This window comes from Gorilla gorilla, chromosome 7 (assembly GCF_029281585.2).
Source record: "Gorilla gorilla gorilla isolate KB3781 chromosome 7, NHGRI_mGorGor1-v2.1_pri, whole genome shotgun sequence".
In the NCBI taxonomy this organism is placed as follows: Eukaryota; Metazoa; Chordata; class Mammalia; order Primates; family Hominidae; genus Gorilla; species Gorilla gorilla.
In genome coordinates this window covers 122,446,969-122,464,272 of record NC_073231.2, presented here as the reverse complement: position 1 = coordinate 122,464,272, position 17,304 = coordinate 122,446,969, and the positions used below count along the sequence as shown (strand labels likewise).

Genomic DNA, 17,304 nt, shown 5'->3' with positions numbered 1-17,304 from the left:
CTGCTTGTTCTGTCTTTGGAGGGGACTGTGGAATTTCATCATTGTGCTGCTCTTTAGGACTAGAATTTACACATGGCATCCTAAATCCAGACTATTGAAACCTCAACATTTTACCTCAGGCACTGTCTGATCCATGTTCTCTGTCTTCAGTGGTTGCAACAGTTCTCTGCTGCAGCTAGCTCAGCTCCTGGTTGGGAGACCAAGCAGAAGCCAATCCCATATGCCTTCATTTCCCTATCAAGTCCTTTGATCGGCATGTCTGTCCTTCTAAGTCAGATTAAGAAATCATTGGTTGAGGGAAGTTAATACAATAAGAAAAAGACTAGCTGGACAGAAACATGGATAAAAGATGTAATCAGGATGTGTTAGTCTGCTAGGACTGCCATAACAAAATACCACAGGCTGGGTGGCTTCAACAAGAGAGATTTATTTCTTACAATCTGGAGGCTGGGAAATCCAAGATCAAGGTGCCAACAAGGTAGGTTTCATCCTGAGGCTTTTTTTTTTTTTTTTTTTTTTGACTTGTAGGCAGCTGCCATCTTGCTGTGTGCTCACATGAGCTCTTCCTTGAGCATGCACAGAAAGTGTGGTCTGATGACTTTAATTTTCTTTTTCTTTTTTTTTAGAGACAAGATCCAGGCTGAAGTGCCATGGTGAGATCATAAGCCACTGTAATCTCAAACTCCTGAACTTAAGCAATCCTCCTACCCTCAGCCTCCAGAGTAGCTGGGACTACAGGTGCATGCCACCATGCCTGGCTAATTCTTTGTTTATAGAGATAGGGTCTCATTATGTTGCCCAGCTGGTCTCAATTTCTTGGCCTCAAGTGATCCTCCTGTCTTGGCCTCCCAAAGTGCTAGGATTGCAAGTATGAGCCACTGCACCTGGCCTGATGTCTCTTCTTGTATGGATACTAATTTTGTTGGATCAGGGCCCCACACTTATGACCTCCTTTAACCTTAATTACTTCCTTAGAGTTCCTATCTCCAAATACAGCTACACTGGGGGTTATGGATTCAACATATGAATTCTGAGTGGGACACACCCATTCAGTCTGTAACACAGGGCATTCACAGCAAGGGTAATACAAATTATCAGTACACATGTATTATTATTTTAAACAACAACAACAATAATAGCCAACATTAATCTGGGGCTTACCATATTCCAAGGATTGTTCTAAGCACTTGGATTACTATCTATTTATTCATGTACTTCTTGTAGGACCCTTACGATGAGGTAGTTTCCATTGTTTTCCCATTTGACAGAGGAGGAGCCTGATGCACAGAGAAGTCAGACGACTTGTCCAGGATCACGCAGCTAGGAAAAGGCAGCATCTGGCCCTGAGCCTGTGCTCTCAACAACTCTCTAAGATACTTACGCTCAATCATAGGTACAAACCGGAAGAAGACACCAATTTTTTAGCTATTGGCTTGGTAAAAATTAAAAAGCTTGATATATCTAGTGCTGGCAAGGGAAAATGGCATTTAAAAATATTTTTAAATTTTTAATTTTTTTTGAGGCAGAGTCTTGCTCTGTCACCCAGGCTGGAGCTGTGTGGTATTATCACAGCTCACTGCAGTCTCAAACTCCTGGACTTAAGAGATCCTCCAACTTTAGCCTCCTGAGTAGCTGGGACTACAGGCATGTGCCACCACACCTGGCCAATTCTTTTATTTTTTTGTAGAGTCTGGGTCTCACTATATTGCCTAGGCTGGTTTCTAACTCCTGGTCTCAAGTGAGCCCCCTACCTTGGCCTCCCAAAGTGCTGGGATTACAAGCATGAGCTACCGTGCTCAGTCTCAAAGAAAGTGGCATTTTTATGCACCTTTGTGGAAGTGGAAACTTTTGAAAGGCAGGTTGTCACTATCAATATCGAGTATGTATGCATTTATACTTTAAGCCAGCAATTCTCTTTCTGAGAATTTACTTTATCGATATACTTAACAGCAAACTACTTAAGGTAGTTTGCTGATGGCATTTCTGTGGGCAGTGTGGCCTCATTCACTTCTATTTATAACAAAATTATACCAGGATATCAGTGCACAAATGTTTATTGCTGCATTGTTTGAATTAACAAAACCCCAAAACCTGGAGTCAACATAAATGTCAATCGATAGGGCAAAGATGAAATCAATTATAATAATTTATATGATGAAATGAGGGGGGTTGGTCCATGAGCACTGACATGGATATATCACAAACACGTACTCATAGATTGTGTTAGTTTGCTAGTGCTGCCATAACAGAGTAACACAGACAGGGTGGCTTAAATCACAGCCATCCATTTTCTCACAGTCCTGGAGGCTGGAAGTCCAAGATCAAGGTGCTGGCAGTGTTAGTTTCCTCCCAGATCGCTCTCATTGGCTTGCAGATGGCCATTCCCTGGCTGGCTCTTCACATGTCTCCCTCTGTGCAGACACACAGGGATCTCTTTGGGTATCCTAATTTCCTCTTCTAATAAGGACACAAGTTAGATTGGATTAGGGCCCACCTGATGGCCCCGTTTTAATTACTTCTTTAAAGGCCGTATTTCCAAATAGAGTCTTTTTTTGCAGTACTGGGTGTTAGGACTTCAATATATAAATTTTAGGAGAGACATAATTCAGCCTATAATACAGATGAAAAAGAAGGCTGGGTAACTTTGTGATTAGCATAATCTCTTATGCATAATTGTAAAAGATATGTAAAGACTGGTATAGGCATTGCAATTTTTTCTGCAATGCTCTCCAAGGAACTCTTAAAATTTTTTAAAAAAAGAATAGAGATAGAACCCCGCTATGCTCTACCCAGACTGGATTCAAACTCCTAGGCTCATGTGATCCTCCTGCCTCAGCCTCCTGAGTAGCTTGGGATTGCAGGCACACGCCACTGTGCCCAGCTCCTCTCCAAGGAACTCCAGGCTTACTTTTGGGGTAAAATAACAGAATGAGTTGGGAGTGTGGTTGAGGCTAAACTCCTATTTACTCTTATACCTTTCCATAATTAATATTCTAATCATGTGGAAGCATTGCTTTTTATTTTATTGTTCAAATGTCAGCAAAGCCTACCTAGATAGCAGGATTATGGATTTAAAAAATGTTTGCCTTTAATTTTTCTGATGGAAAGCTTCATTAATATTATTAAAATAAAAAGATATATTCTAAAAAAGCAATAATAAGATAATTGAGGGGAAATGACAGCATGTATGCTGGGAGATTTGCTGGTTTATGGTGAACTCTCCTTGCTTTCAGTGTGCTATTGGTAAACAAATGGTCTTTGAAAACCTTCTATCAAGTGTCATGATCCATGGTCCCATCCCCATTTTTTTCTGATATTATAAAATTTTCATGAAGGTTAAGCTATGTTAGGAAAATGTTGTGCCTTCTTTTTATTGGAAATAATCCAGAAAGAAAAAAATTTCAGCAAACTTCTATCTACTTTCTATTGATCTGCTTTAGGGATTAAACATAGCAAATTATTAATCACTGCCCATCTTCCGTTACCAGCAGGCTCTTGGGTCACCTTCTCAGATCAACAGTTGTGCTCATCGAATGTCCAAGAATTTTAATATTTGTTCAAAGGAATGGGATTAGGAGGAAAAATCTACTGCAAATGAGATGCTACACACCTTTCTCCAAGGTGAAATCTCTATCTTATTTTATCACTTGCTCCTTGGTTTTGACATATTTCTGCTTCCCTCTAATAGCAAAAAGTCCTTTAAATTGAAATGTTTTAAAACTTTGACCTAAGAAGAAATGAAAGAACTTATATTTATTGAGGGCCTACCAGGTACTGAATGCATTACATATATTCTCTCACTTGATCATCACAGTTACCCTAGGAAGTGAGTATTATTATTTCTCATTTGCAGATGAGAAACAGAATCAGAGAGATGGAGGAACACTTTCAAAGTCTAGCCACTGGGTATGTGTGGAAGTAAACTCATTACCAGGCCTTTGGATTCACAAGTGCATGTTCATCTCGGCTTCTGCCAACAGTTCACCAATAAGGTTTCTGAAGAGCCCTCCAGCTCCCAGACTTTGGGGCTTAGTGAGATGGGGCAGGACAGCAGCCTGAAGGCCTGGGTTTCCCTTGGAAACAGGAAAATAGAAGACTCTTCACTTGATCCAAGAGAGACATTGGTGAGAACCTAGAGGGATGCTCTTGGATGGGTTTCTGCTAGGCCCTCCTTTCACAAAGGATGAAAAAAATGAGGCCCAGAAAGGCTTTGTGAATTTTACTCTTATTTATTTCCCAATTTGTGTTTTTTTTTTGCAGATTTATGTTTTTATTATTTATTATTATTATTTTTTGAGAAGGAGTTTCACTCTTGTCACCCAGGCTAGAGTGCAGTGGCATGTGATCTCGGCTCACTGCAACTTCTGCCTCCTGGGTTCAAGCAATTCTCCTGTCTCAGCCTCCTGAGTAGCTGAGATTACAGGCACCCACCACCACTCCCAGCTAACTTTTGTATTTTTAGTAGAGACAGGTTTCACCATGTTGGCCAGGCTGGTCTCCAACTCCTGACGTCAGGTGATCCACCTGTCTCAGCGTCCCAAAGTGCTGTGATTACAGCCAAGCCCAGCCTTTTTTGTCGATTTAAGGAATGAAGTAGCAAGCTCTGCAATGCAGGAAGGTAGTTTGCCGATGGCGTCTCTGTAGGGAGTGAGGCCTCATTCACTTCTGTTGATTGACTGCCTAGATATATGAGGACTTTAGTATCATCTTGTGTTTTTCTTTCAAGGTTTCATGGAGAAATTAAATTGTAAGAATCCTCATTTATTTTGTGTATGTTCTCATAGCAAAAAAGTAAAAACAAAATACAGAAATGTAAAACAGAAAATGAAATCCTAGTGTGTAGTAAGTAACTCCATCTTGTAAAAAGGCTCCATCTCACATTTCAAAAGGCATCGTGCCAACAGGGACCAGATGTTTGCCTAATCAACAGAGACGGAACCCAACCAGATAAAGAAACAACCAGGCAAACTCTTAGCTTTCAGTCCTCTCCAGAGGGCAATATGGTCATAAAAAGAGCAAGACTTATCAGCTTGTGATGGCCATCTTTATAGACCTTGTCTCGCTATCACTTATGATCAGCGCCCAGCATCTACCACCAAAGGCTCTGCCCAAATCAAAGACTTGCAAGACTCTGATGTTGGTCCAGATCAGGGCAGGACACTCTCCTTGTACAGGTCACTTGCCTTGGACTGGTTTGTTAACCCCTTTTTTCCTATCCCCTTTTCTCTTGAAGTTAAAGATTACTTTGTTTGATGGGGAATGTGTAATCTATGACATTTATATATTGATTAGGTATACTATTATATGGTATATATAGTATAGTAATACTATATATATGTATATGATTTGCAATATTGACTGACCTATGGAGAGACTTGGGCCTGTGTGCCCATGGCTCTGACTACTGAGTGAATGAGTAACACTAAGGAGAACTGCCTCCTTGGGAACTCCATGAAGTCCATGGGTTTTTGTTTTGTTTTGTTTTGTTTTGTTTTGAGACGGAGTTTCACTCTTGTTGCCCAGCCTGGAGTGCAATGGTGCGATCTCAGCTCACTGCAACCTCCACCTCCTGGGTTCAAGCGATTCTCCTGCCTCAGACTCCCAAGTAGCTGGGATTACAGGAATGTGCCACCACACCCAGCTAATTTTGTATTTTTAGTAGAGATGGGTTTCACCATGTTGGTCAGGCTGGTCTCAAACTCCTGACCTCAAGTGATCCACCTGTCTTGGCCTCCCAACCTGCTGGGATTATAGGTGTGAGCCACCGTGCCCGGCCAAGAGCATGGCTTTTATGATTGAAACAGCATCGGTAAAACTCTGACCTCGTGGAAAAACACAAATGAGCACGGATCTGGTTGTGTCTGACCTTGGTTGCTCACCACACCTAGGTAATGTCTCACTCCAAAAATAAAAGTTTGGGCTATAACCTGCCAAATATTTGCCTGTGATATAAAGGAATATACCCCATGCCAAGCCATACTGAAGCCTGAGGCAAAAGAAAAAAATCAGTAATACAGATCTTGTCTTTATTTAAAATTTTAATGTTTTGTTCATCATCAATTTTTTTGCATTATTTTTTTAAAACATTGCATTGAAATATTATTTATCTTGATTACTGAATTTTTTGGCATTTCTTAAATTTTATACCCGAGGTGAATTCTGTTATTGTCCCTCATTAATCTCACCCTAACCTTGACCCTGGAAAATACACCTTGTTATTAAAAAGGGTTTTTTTTTTTTTTTTTGTGGGGGATAGGGTGGAGGCTTGTTTTACAAAATAAAGAATCATACTATAATTGGAGCAGTTTACACTTGGATAGCACTTACTATTTATTTATTTATTTATTTATTTTTGAGACAAGGTCTCGCTCTGTGGTCCAGGCTGGAGTGCAGTGGTGTGATCTCTGCTCACTGCAACCTCCGCCTCCTGGGTTCAAGCAATTCTCCTGCCTCACCTCCAAAGTAGCTGGGACTATAGGCATGTGCTAACTCCTGGCTAATTTTTGTATTTTCAGTAGAGATAGGGTTTCACCATGTTGGCCAGGCTGGTCTCAAACTCCTGTCTCAAGTGATGCATCTGTCTTGGCCTCCCAAGGCGCTGGGATTACAGGCGTGAGCCACAGCGTCTGGCCTCTTACTATTTAATTCTATAGAATTACCATTTTTCTTGCTTTACCTTTGTTAACTCAATCCTCATAACAGTAACAGTTCTAGGAAATTGGTACTGTTTATATTGTTTCCGTTTTGTAGATGGAGAAACTGAGGCATAGAGTTAAAGTGCCCAAGGCCACAGAGGAGGTAAAGAGCAGAGCTGGAATTTGAACCCAGGCAGCCTTGGCTCCTTCTAACCCACCAAGCACTTCTCTCTCTCTCTGTTTCTGTCTCTCTCTCTCTGTCTGTCTCTGTCTCTTTCTCTCTTTTCACATACTGTCCCATTATCTATATTTTTTTCTTACTCTATCATGGACATCTTTCAATTTCAATACAGAAGACTCTACCCCATCCTTGGAGTCCAAATATAAATGGAAATAGCAAGGGGGGAAAAAAAAGTAAAACCTCAAACATCTCTCAATAGCACCTTGACAACCCCTCCAGTTTAGCCAATATATTTCCTGGTCCCTGCCCTAGAAAGACTATTTCTCTCAATGGACTTTTGACCATTGTGACTATAGCTTCTCCTCTTTTCTGCCAGTGCTCTTATTTTGAAGATAATTGACTTAAGCCAGCAATTTGGCTGCTGTGTATGCAGAGCAAGCCACCTCTTCACAAGCTGAGGGAAAACATTTGGAGCACAGATTGCAAAGCACCTGAATTTGAAATGTTTATTTCTTGGCTGGCTTTTATTTCCTTCCAACTATCAAAGGAACTCTGGCTGAAGTTGATGCATTAATCACTTGTCTAATTTCATTTCTTAAATCCTAGTTATTTTGAAATGATAAGTAACACGATTTACTGCCCTTTTTGATTTAGAAACCTGTTCAAAATTCAGAGGGGTGTCTACCTCTTTGTTAGAACAGTCTTTGGATGCTTTTTCTTTGGCCTTTTGTGATAATTAAATGCTTATGGTTCTTTCATCTGAAATGCAGGCTGATTATTGATATAGTTCATGCACTCTGGACCATTTAATTTAGATATTGGTTATTTCTACTAAACTGCAATATGCTTGGTGTCCCTAGATAAGTAGGCTAAGAGGAGTTCCCTGACCTGTTCTATTTTGCAATATGCTCCCTTTCCATTTGTGAGTGGTTAGCAAATCTTGCTAACAAGGTCACCAATTCAATTCCTATACGGCTCAGTTCCAGGTCAAAGAATGGATGCGGAAGACCAATCACAAAGAATGTGTGTGTGTGTGTGTGTGTATGTGTGTATCAGCTCCAATCTTCCATGATTTCTTGTGGTATGAGTCGATAACAGAACAGTCAGAGTGAGGTCCCTTTAAGCACCAGGGAGTGAGAACAGAGCCTAGCTTTTTAGTGCGTGCGTATGTCATTGTATGAGGGTGGTTGGAGTGGAGATGTTTGGTAAATTAGGTGGTATCCTGGGCTGAATTATGTCTTCCCTCCAAATTCGAGTTCACATTTTTAAATCGTAACCGCCTAATATCTCAGAATGTGACTGTATTTGGAGACAGAGCCTTTGAAGAGATGATTAAGTTAAAATAAAATCATTATGGTGAGGCTGCAATCTAATGTGACTGGCGTCCTTATAAAAAGAGGAGATTAGGATACAGACACCCAGGGTGACAACCATGTGAAGACAGAGGGAGAAGACAGCCATCTACCAGCCAAGGAGAGAGGCCTCAGAGGAAACCAACATTTAGCCTCTAGAACTATAAGAAAATAAATATCTGTTGCTTAAGTCACCAGTCTGCGGTACTTTGTCATGGCAGCCTCAGCAAACTCATATAGCTAAGAAGTGGATTCAACAGGATGGGCCTCTGAATTGAAGATATACATTTTTGTTAAGCTGGTCAAGTTGAGGATCTCACTAGTTTTACTGTCCCTGTAATTTACCTATCTGTAAATAGATTTTCTGTTTTTGAGTTCTTGTGATTTCCATGTAATGATGAAGTGGCTCTTGCAGCCTAAATAGACTAAGTATACTAAGTGGTTGGAAAATCCAGTGAATCACCTCTGAGGAATGGGCTGGAGAGGACTTAGGAGCTGAGCTGTCATTCTAAGGCCACTGCTAAAAGAGAGGGCACCACTCCCCTCTGCGTGGAAGAAGAGGAGGACCATTGCTCTCACATGTCAAGTATTGGGCTGTGAACTTTACAAACATCTCCTTTAAATTTTTTTTTTCTTTTTTCTTTTTTTTTTTTGAGACAGAGTTTCACTCTCGTTGCCTGGGCTGGAGTGCAATGGTGTGATCTCGGCTCACTGCAACCACTGCCTCCTGGATTCAAGTGATTCTCCTGTCTCAGCCTCCTGAGTAGCTGGGATTACAGGTGCCTGCCACCATGCCTGGCTAATATTTGTATTTAATAGAGACAAGGTTTCACCATGTTGGCCAGGCTGGTCTCAAACTCCTGACCTCAAGTGATCTGCCCGCTTTGCCTCTCAAAGACGTCCAGCCACAACATCTTTTTAAATTTTTCCCACAAACTTGCATGATGTATTACATTATCCTTCTTTTATAGATGAGAAAACTATACAGATGATATGTATATTTTGTAAGAGAACACAGCAATTATAAGAGCTTGTGACTCAAATAGATCTGCCTATGTCTAAGCTCAATATTGTTTTTATTACATTATGATCTCTCTAATTTCTTTTTAAAAAATGTTACTGCTTTGGTTTCTATGATGGCTATTTTTATATGTCAACTTGCCTGGGCTGTTGGGCCCAGCTGTTCAGTCAAACAACAGTCTAGGTGTTGCTGTGACAGGGATTTTTTGTTTTTTAGATGTGATTAACATTTATTACAGTAGACTCTGAGTTAAGCCGATCATCCTCTGTAATGTGGGTGGGCCTCGTCTAGTCAGTTGAAGGCATTAAGAGCAAAGACTGAGGGTTAAGATGGAATTCTGTCTCAAGGCTGCAATGTAGATGAGAATTCCGTCTCAAGGCTCCCCGAGTTTCCAGCTGGCCTGCTCTGAGGATTTCGGACTTAAGAGTACAACATTGACTCTTACCTGAATTCCAGCCTACTGGCCTGCCCTATAGACTTCAGACTTGCAAACTCCCACAATCATGTGAACCAGTTCCTTAAAATAAGTCTGTTTGTGTCTCTCTCTCTCTCCCTCTCTCTCTCTCTCTCTCTGTCTCTCCCTCTCTCTCTCTCCTCTCTCTCTCTCTAAAATCCTATTGATTCTGTTTCCCTGGAGAACCTTGACTGATATGAGTCTTTGGCTTAGAAGTTTAGGGAGTCTCCCTATTCCATTAAAGTAGTTACCTGCTGCAACAATGAGGTAAATAACCGCCAAATCTTAGTGGGTTAACACAGCAACATTTTTATTTTTTACTTACTTGATGGTCAGAATGTGACTGCATTTGGAGACAGAGCCTTTGAAGAGGTGATTAAGGTAAAATAAAATCATTATGGTGAGTCTGCAATCTAATCTGACTGGCGTTGTTATAAAAAGAGATTAGGATACAGACTCCTAGGGTGAAAACCATGTGAAGATGGTCCAGTAAACTATGGAAAGGTTGGCCTGCCCCATGGTGACAAGAGAACTAGGCCTCCACCCAGTGAGATCCACCCCGTGGGATTCTACCCAGGATCCTTTACATCTCGATGGCAAGTGAAGAGGGAAGTGAGCGAGTGTAGAGGCTCTCATGACAGGTGTCAGAGGTCAGGCCTGCAGGCAGCAAGTGACTTTTTTCCATATTCCACTGTCCAGGGCTCAGCCACATGGGTGCACCTAGCTGCAAGGGCACTAGGACATGAAGTCTTCCTGGAAGAGCCCAGAAAGGAGAGGAGAAGCTTGTGTCCTGGAGAGGAATGGCTTTCTCTGACACACCCTTACACTGTCAACATGGCTGCAGACATGACCAGGAGTGCAGGAGGAAAAAAAAAATCAACATAATACATGAATGCTGCTTTTGAATGGGAACATCCAATCTTTCAATATGTCTATTATTTTTAATCTGTAGATTCATAATTTATAGAGGCACAATTCTAATCAAAATAACTACAGGATTATTGCCCTGGAAATCTTCAAATTTTTTTTAAGATATTAATTTGGAAAAGTAATGGGGCATATGACCAAAGACCACCCTTAGAGGGAAGAGTTGTTAGGGTGGGAAACCTGTTTCCATCAGGTATCAGACAGGATCATAAAATAATGCATTGCACCTGACATACCATTAACACCAACAGGTCTTAAATTGACCTGGACAAATTAATAAGTGCATACGCTTCTAGTGGCATTTCCATTTGGTGCAATACTTTCAGAAAGCTGTGTGAGGAGATATATATATATATAACACATAACAAGCAGGAATTCTTTCCTACCCTGTGACCCAATAATATTAATCCTAGAAATCTATTTCAAGGAAGGAATTCAGCTTTTTAAGAACACCTGTTCTGTAAGGATATGCTCATTGCATTATTAGTTTTAATAGGAAAAAAAAATTAGTGCTAAGTTTATAAATATCTAATAAATTATTTTTAATGAGGGCCTTATTTACTTTTTTGAGACAAGGTCTCCCTCTGTTGCCCAGGCTGGAGTGTAGTGGCACAGTCACAGCTCATTGCATCCTCCACCTCCCAGACTCAAGTGATCCTCCCACCTCAGCCTCCCCAGTGGCTGGGACTATGGCCAGCTAATATTTTAATTTTTTATAGAGACTAGGGTCTTGCTATATTGCCTAGATTGGTCTTAAACTCCTGGCCTCAAGCGATCCTCCTAACTTGGCCTCCCAATGGGTTGGGATTATAGGCATGAGTCACACCGCACCCGCCAGGGCCTTCTTTTTATAAATACCCAACGCCTTACCAGAAACTGGTAAAGTAAGAATTGAAAAATAGAATTTTGCTTTAAATTGACTAGGAAAAGCTGCTGCAGAGCATGGCTACAATTAAGTATCTTCTCACCATAGTGGAATCATATCCTTTTTGTAGATATAAACATAAGTTTTTTTCTTCCTCTAGCCTAGAAAGTACACTATGGTGATTCTTAAGACAATTTTCCTAACCCTAAAAAGCCTTAATCCTGCTTGCCTTTGGAGCTTCTTATGGGGCAACAGAAAAAAAAAAAAAAAAAAAAAGAAGATTAAAAAAAAAGCCTCACTAATGTTTGCCACTGGCAAACAGAGGTGCCCCAGGAAGGAGACCTTGATGATTTTATAAATATACACCATGATTTGTGTGTGTGGAGATGTCTCTTCCAGGGAACGAATAGCCTGGCTGCTTCTTGTAAGTCAGGGACATCTTTGTTGCTCTGTCCTTTGTTCTAAAATGTGTCAGGGGAATGCCTGGGCCCCTCAGCTGGGAGTGGAAAGGCACTCTGGCCCCCATTCTGTCTTTCTTCTGATTTCCTGATGGAGCAGAAGCTGGTGTACAGTACGTGGGGTTGGAGGCAGGTTCCCAGTGATTTGGACACACTCTTGGGTTGCAGGATGTTGGTAGTCGTAGGTCCACTGGGTGGCTGTACTTGAGCAAAAGGGGCAGGTTTGGGGGGCGGTGAAAGCCCACCTGAGGGCTTTGTTTTGCTAATAAATGCAAGTCTTCCCGAGAGGAATCTATCCTCCCTTCAGTTACTCTCCTCCTGAGCTACCACAGACTCTTTGAGAAGTCAACATAGCAGCCTGGCTATCAAATGTACACATATTTATATATTTGAAAGGACTCTCTGTAGAAGACACAGTGGGAACAGATTTACCAAGAGAAATGGCACCAGAGACAGAAATCATAACAGCAAACACAATAATTACAGGATTGCCAAAGACACAATAACAACTCTTTCCCAATGCCTCCCACTGTCCTGGCCAGACTCCCTGATTCCTGGCCCGGGGCCTGTGCCCATGACTACTGTGGTCCCTGCAGTAAGTACTGGGCCTGCTCCCTGGTGGTTCCAAAGACCTCGCCTGAAGTCCTGGGCACACCCCTCCCCCTCCCCCCAACCATGGTGGTGGAAGATTTAAATAAACACAGGCTAGGGGAAGAGGGAGAGAAATAAGAAGCCTGTGTTCTCATAGGGCACACAACAAGGCCACTTGTGGCTCCAGGACAGGGAGCTCCTCTTCCAGCTGTCCCAAACATTTTCTCTTCCAAGAAAGCACTTTACAAATGATACCTCAGACAACAGGCACAGTTTTGAGTCACCAGCCACACAGCAGGCCAGAGGTTTGCGAAAGTCCCTCCGTGCTGGGTTGAGGCAGGCGGCGACTTGGAGGCTGGAACACGATGTTCCTGTGGTCTCCAGGTGTGATCCAGATGTCACTTTCCCTCCTCAGGAGGGTGCTGGCGTGGGTGGTGGGTCCTCACTGCCTGGCCAGCCAGGGGTGTATGTGGATTTCTTTTCTTTTCTTTTTTTTTTTTTTTGAGACGGAGTCTCGCTCTGTCGCCTAGGCTGGAGCGCAATGACGTGATCTCAGCTCACTGCAAGCTCCACCTCCCGGGTTCACACCATTCTCCTGCCTCAGCCTCCCTAGTAGCTGGGACTATAGGTGCTCGCCACCACGCCCGGCTAATTTTTTGTATTTTTAGTAGAGATGGGGTTTCACCGTGTTAGCCAGGATGGTCTTGATCTCCTGACCTCGTGATCCGCTCGCCTTGGCCTCCCAAAGTGCTGGGATTACAGGCGTGAGCCACTGCGCCCGGCCGTGGATTTCTTAGATTTGCCAGGCTAGCTGTGCCTTCTTTGTACTCTCCCTTCTTTCCTATTCCTGATCTCTTTCTCTCCTTAGATGGTATTTTTATTTATTGAGCATTTACTATGTACACAATGCTGTGCTGGACATACAGGAGGCTGCAAAGAGGTAAAAGGCATGCTTTTGCCCTCCAAGGAGCTGAGAGCTTGGTATTGGAGACTGTTGCTTAGGCTAGGTGTAATCATTGGTTCTACAGCTTCTGTCACAGATCAGTGGTATGACCTTGGGCAAATCACTGAATATTTTTTGAGTTCAGTTTCCTTATCCATAAAATTGGAAGCCATATAAGGTTGTCCCACCCTTTTCTAAACTCTGTTGTTGTTTTTTTTCTCTTAGATACAGGGTCTTGCTATGTTGCCCAGGCTGGATTTGAACTCCTGGGCTCAAGCAATCCTCTTGTCTCAGCCTCCTGAGTAGCTGGGACTATACACATGTGTCATCATGCTTGGTTAATTAAAAAAATTTTTTTATAGAGGTTTGGGGGTCTCACTGTGTTGCCCAGGCTGGTCTTGAACTCCTGGTTTCAAGCAGTTCTCCCACCTCAGTCTCCCAAAGGTCTGGGACTACAGGTGCCATCATGTCTGGCCTTTGTTGAATTTTGATGGTAAGTGTCAAATAAGTAGTTTGTTCACTTGGTGAGGAAAGGTAGCATTGTAGTGTTCTTAGAGGAGACTTTGTGGTAGAAATGGGACTTAAGTCCTGAAGGATGCATAGGGAATATTATAAAGAAACCAACATACAAATCTAAGAGACTAGACACAATAGGGAGGAGGAATTGATGAGGAATTTCTGGGTTAGGAGGAGTGCAGGAGGAATTAAAAGGAAGAGGCAGATGAGGCAAATATTGTGAAAGATAAGTCTTAGATATGGGGAAATGTGAGAAAAGGTCGTACCAAATGGTTTCCTGATTTTAGGCACAAATACTCTCAATAATGCTGGCATCACTGATGAACTGGAAGCCAGAAAAAGTGTTGGTTCGATGGGGCAGATGCTGTCAAGTTTCAGATGTGCTGAATTTGAGATGGGAATAGGACATCCCTTAGAAATGTGCAATGTGTGGTCGAAAGTGTGTAGTTAACCTTTAGGGGAAAGGGCATGAACGACCTGCAAAGATTGGAGTTTGCTGGGTTAGCAGTTCATACTGAAGTCGTGAGACTGGATGACAGCTTTGACAAAATATGAGAAAAAGGAAGAGTAGAAAGTTAAGAGCATAGATTTGGATAGGAGTAAAACTAGGAGAATGAGGAGGGAACAGGATTTCCAGGCAGGTGGGGAAGGATCTGAAACTACTGAAAAATGGAGACCTGAGGAAATGCTGCTGGGTTTGGCAAACATGATCACCGGTGCACTTTCCTGATTTTGTTACTAGTTTTTCCTCTGTCCTGTGGAAAAGTCTGACAGGCATTCAGGGAAGTTTGGTAGAATTCGTTTCTCTAAGAGTCTTTTTGTTTTTCATTTATTTTTAGAGAAAACCTGGAGGAAATTGAGATGGAGTGTGGAAAACCCTTATTTTATAACATGACTGCCAGATTTATAGTCAATTTAGTGTAGTGACTATTTCATTCACTCAATATTAATATCTGAGTTGAAATGGAAACACATACAGTGTCTTAACTTTTTGGGAGGGGGGATGTAATAGGCCAGTTTGGGTATCCGAATAGACTATGACTCTTCTCCCCAGAAAATACACACACACACAAAATAGCATACACATTTAGGGAACAGGTTTCCACAAGGCCCTATGGGGCCACGCACTTCAGTAAAGAGCTCTTAAATAGGGTCCCAGCTCCCTACAATATATAACCTCTCTGTGTTCATTTTCCTCACTTGTAAAATGAAGGCAGTCCCCAGGACAAGGAAGATTAAAAGAACCACCACAAATAAAGTGCTTAGAAGAAAACATGGCACATGGTAGGTACTCAATCATTATCATTATCTTATGATTGTTGCATTATTAGATGACATTTCCTCCACTAAATGGGTGTTTTCTGAACAAAACCTTCTTTCTATGAATTATTCACTCACTCACTCATTTTCTTTCTCCCTCACCTTCTATTAATTTGTTCTAGGATCTAGGGAATCAAAGAAGACTAAAGCTGTAATCCCTATCATCGAGAAACTCTCATCTTCATGATACATAAACAGATGATTACTTTCCCCCACAGCTTTCAAAGTTGAGTCTTCAAGTAAGACAAGTGCAAAGAAAGAAATTTGGAACAGCAGACTGTTTCTGTTGGTACGATTCTTAGGAGAAAATATGTGTCATACATTATATGCACTGAGATCTTATGTGTTTCGAATCCACTAATTTGGGGTTAATGGGAGTGGGATTTAATTTTTGTTAAATTGAATAGCAGCATCACTTTCAATTGTTCTTAAAAATAGGATTTATTAAACAAAATAATAATGCAAAGACTCAAGGGGACTGTCTGTTAAATATTCTGGTAAGACTTCAATTTTACTTCTATTGCAACATTCTGAAGCTTATTGTTTTCATTTGCTTAAATTAGACTGTGCGATGCCAGAGGGTAGGGAGTGTATCTAATTCATTTTTGTGTCTAGTACAAATTAAATGGAGGTATAACTGTATTTAAGAAGACCAAGAGTTTTTTCATTCATTCTTTAAACCATTTTGGCAGAATGCATTTACACAGAACTAATTCAGGCACAATTACCAATCATTATCTGTTCATTAAGATGCCTAATGGCCAGGCTCATGCATGTCATCCCAGTACTTTGGAAGACCAAGGTGGGAGGATCACTTGAGCCTCAGGTTCGAGACCAGCCCGGGCAATATAGTGAGACCTCATCTCTCCAAAAAATAAAATAAAATAAAATTGGTTGGGTGTGGTGGCTTATGCCTGTAGTCCCAGCCACTTAGGAGGCTGAGGTGGGAGAATCGCTTGAGCCTGAGAGGTTGAAGCTGCAGTGATCCGTGAGTGCAGCACTGCACACCAGCCTGGGTGACAGAATGAGACCCTGACTCCAACAACAACAACAACAACAACAACAACAACAACAACAACAACAGCAACAACAACAGATGCTTACCTGGCAAATTCTTTGCTAATCTATGATTTCATTGTTCTAGAAAGTATTAAGATAGCTTTAAACATATTGAATAATACTTAAGTTTCACTAACTCAGAATCACTTTACCTATTAGACTAGATTAGTGTGATGTTAACATTTACTTTTTTTTTTTTTTTTTTTTTTTTGAGACCGGATCTCACTCTGTCGCCCAGACTGGAGTGCAGTGGCACGATCTGGGCTCACTGCAACCTCTGCCTCCCAGGCTCAAGCGATTCTCCTGCGTCAGCCTCCAGAGTAGCTGGGATTACAGGCGCCTGCCACTACGCCTGGCTAATTTTTGTATTTTTAGTAGAGACTGGGTTTCACCATGTTGGCCAGGCTGGTCTCAAACTCCTGACCTCAAATGATCCACCTGCCTTGGCCTCCCAAAGTGCTGGGATTACAGGCGTGAGCCACCATGCCCGGCCAACATTTACTTTTTTAAGAAAAGCTTTTATCTTAAAAGAAGAAATATGGGGAAAAAATCCTAATAATTCGCTTAACTTTCGGTGTCTCAGGGGTTAAAGGCGGCTTTGTTTTGAACAAAAAATTCCTTTGAAATAGTTTTATGTTCCACTTGAGTCCCATTATGTATTTTTTACATTAGGGCAGAACAAGCTCCTGAGTATAAAATCAAACTGGGATTTGCTCCTGAGCAATGTGAAGGGAAAAGCAGATTTTTTTTTTCGTGAGTGTATCTGGGTTTATTGGAACAATGTACTTTGAGTTAAAACATTTTTCATAAGCACTGAAGATGAGGTGCTGCATTCTATTGAATAAGGTAAAGCATGGGACAAAACCTAAAGCGGTCTGGATTTTAAGGACACCCAGGGTCCAAACCCATACCCCTATGCCTCCCTAACATTCCACCCAGACACATTTGTTTGCAGTTCTCCAAACTCGGGTGCTTTTTAGCC

The 17,304-nt window shown here is 41.6% G+C and overlaps 1 long non-coding RNA gene across 1 annotated transcript; it reads left to right on the top strand.

Annotated features, from left to right (window-relative positions):
- The first annotated feature begins 3,923 nt into the window (after nucleotides 1-3,923).
- LOC129524126 (uncharacterized) lies at nucleotides 3,924-15,708 on the top strand. The gene is made up of 3 exons (XR_008667799.2): nucleotides 3,924-4,124; nucleotides 15,157-15,227; nucleotides 15,386-15,708. It is a non-coding gene; the product is annotated as an uncharacterized lncRNA (long non-coding RNA).
- Nucleotides 15,709-17,304: the final 1,596 nt, after the last annotated feature.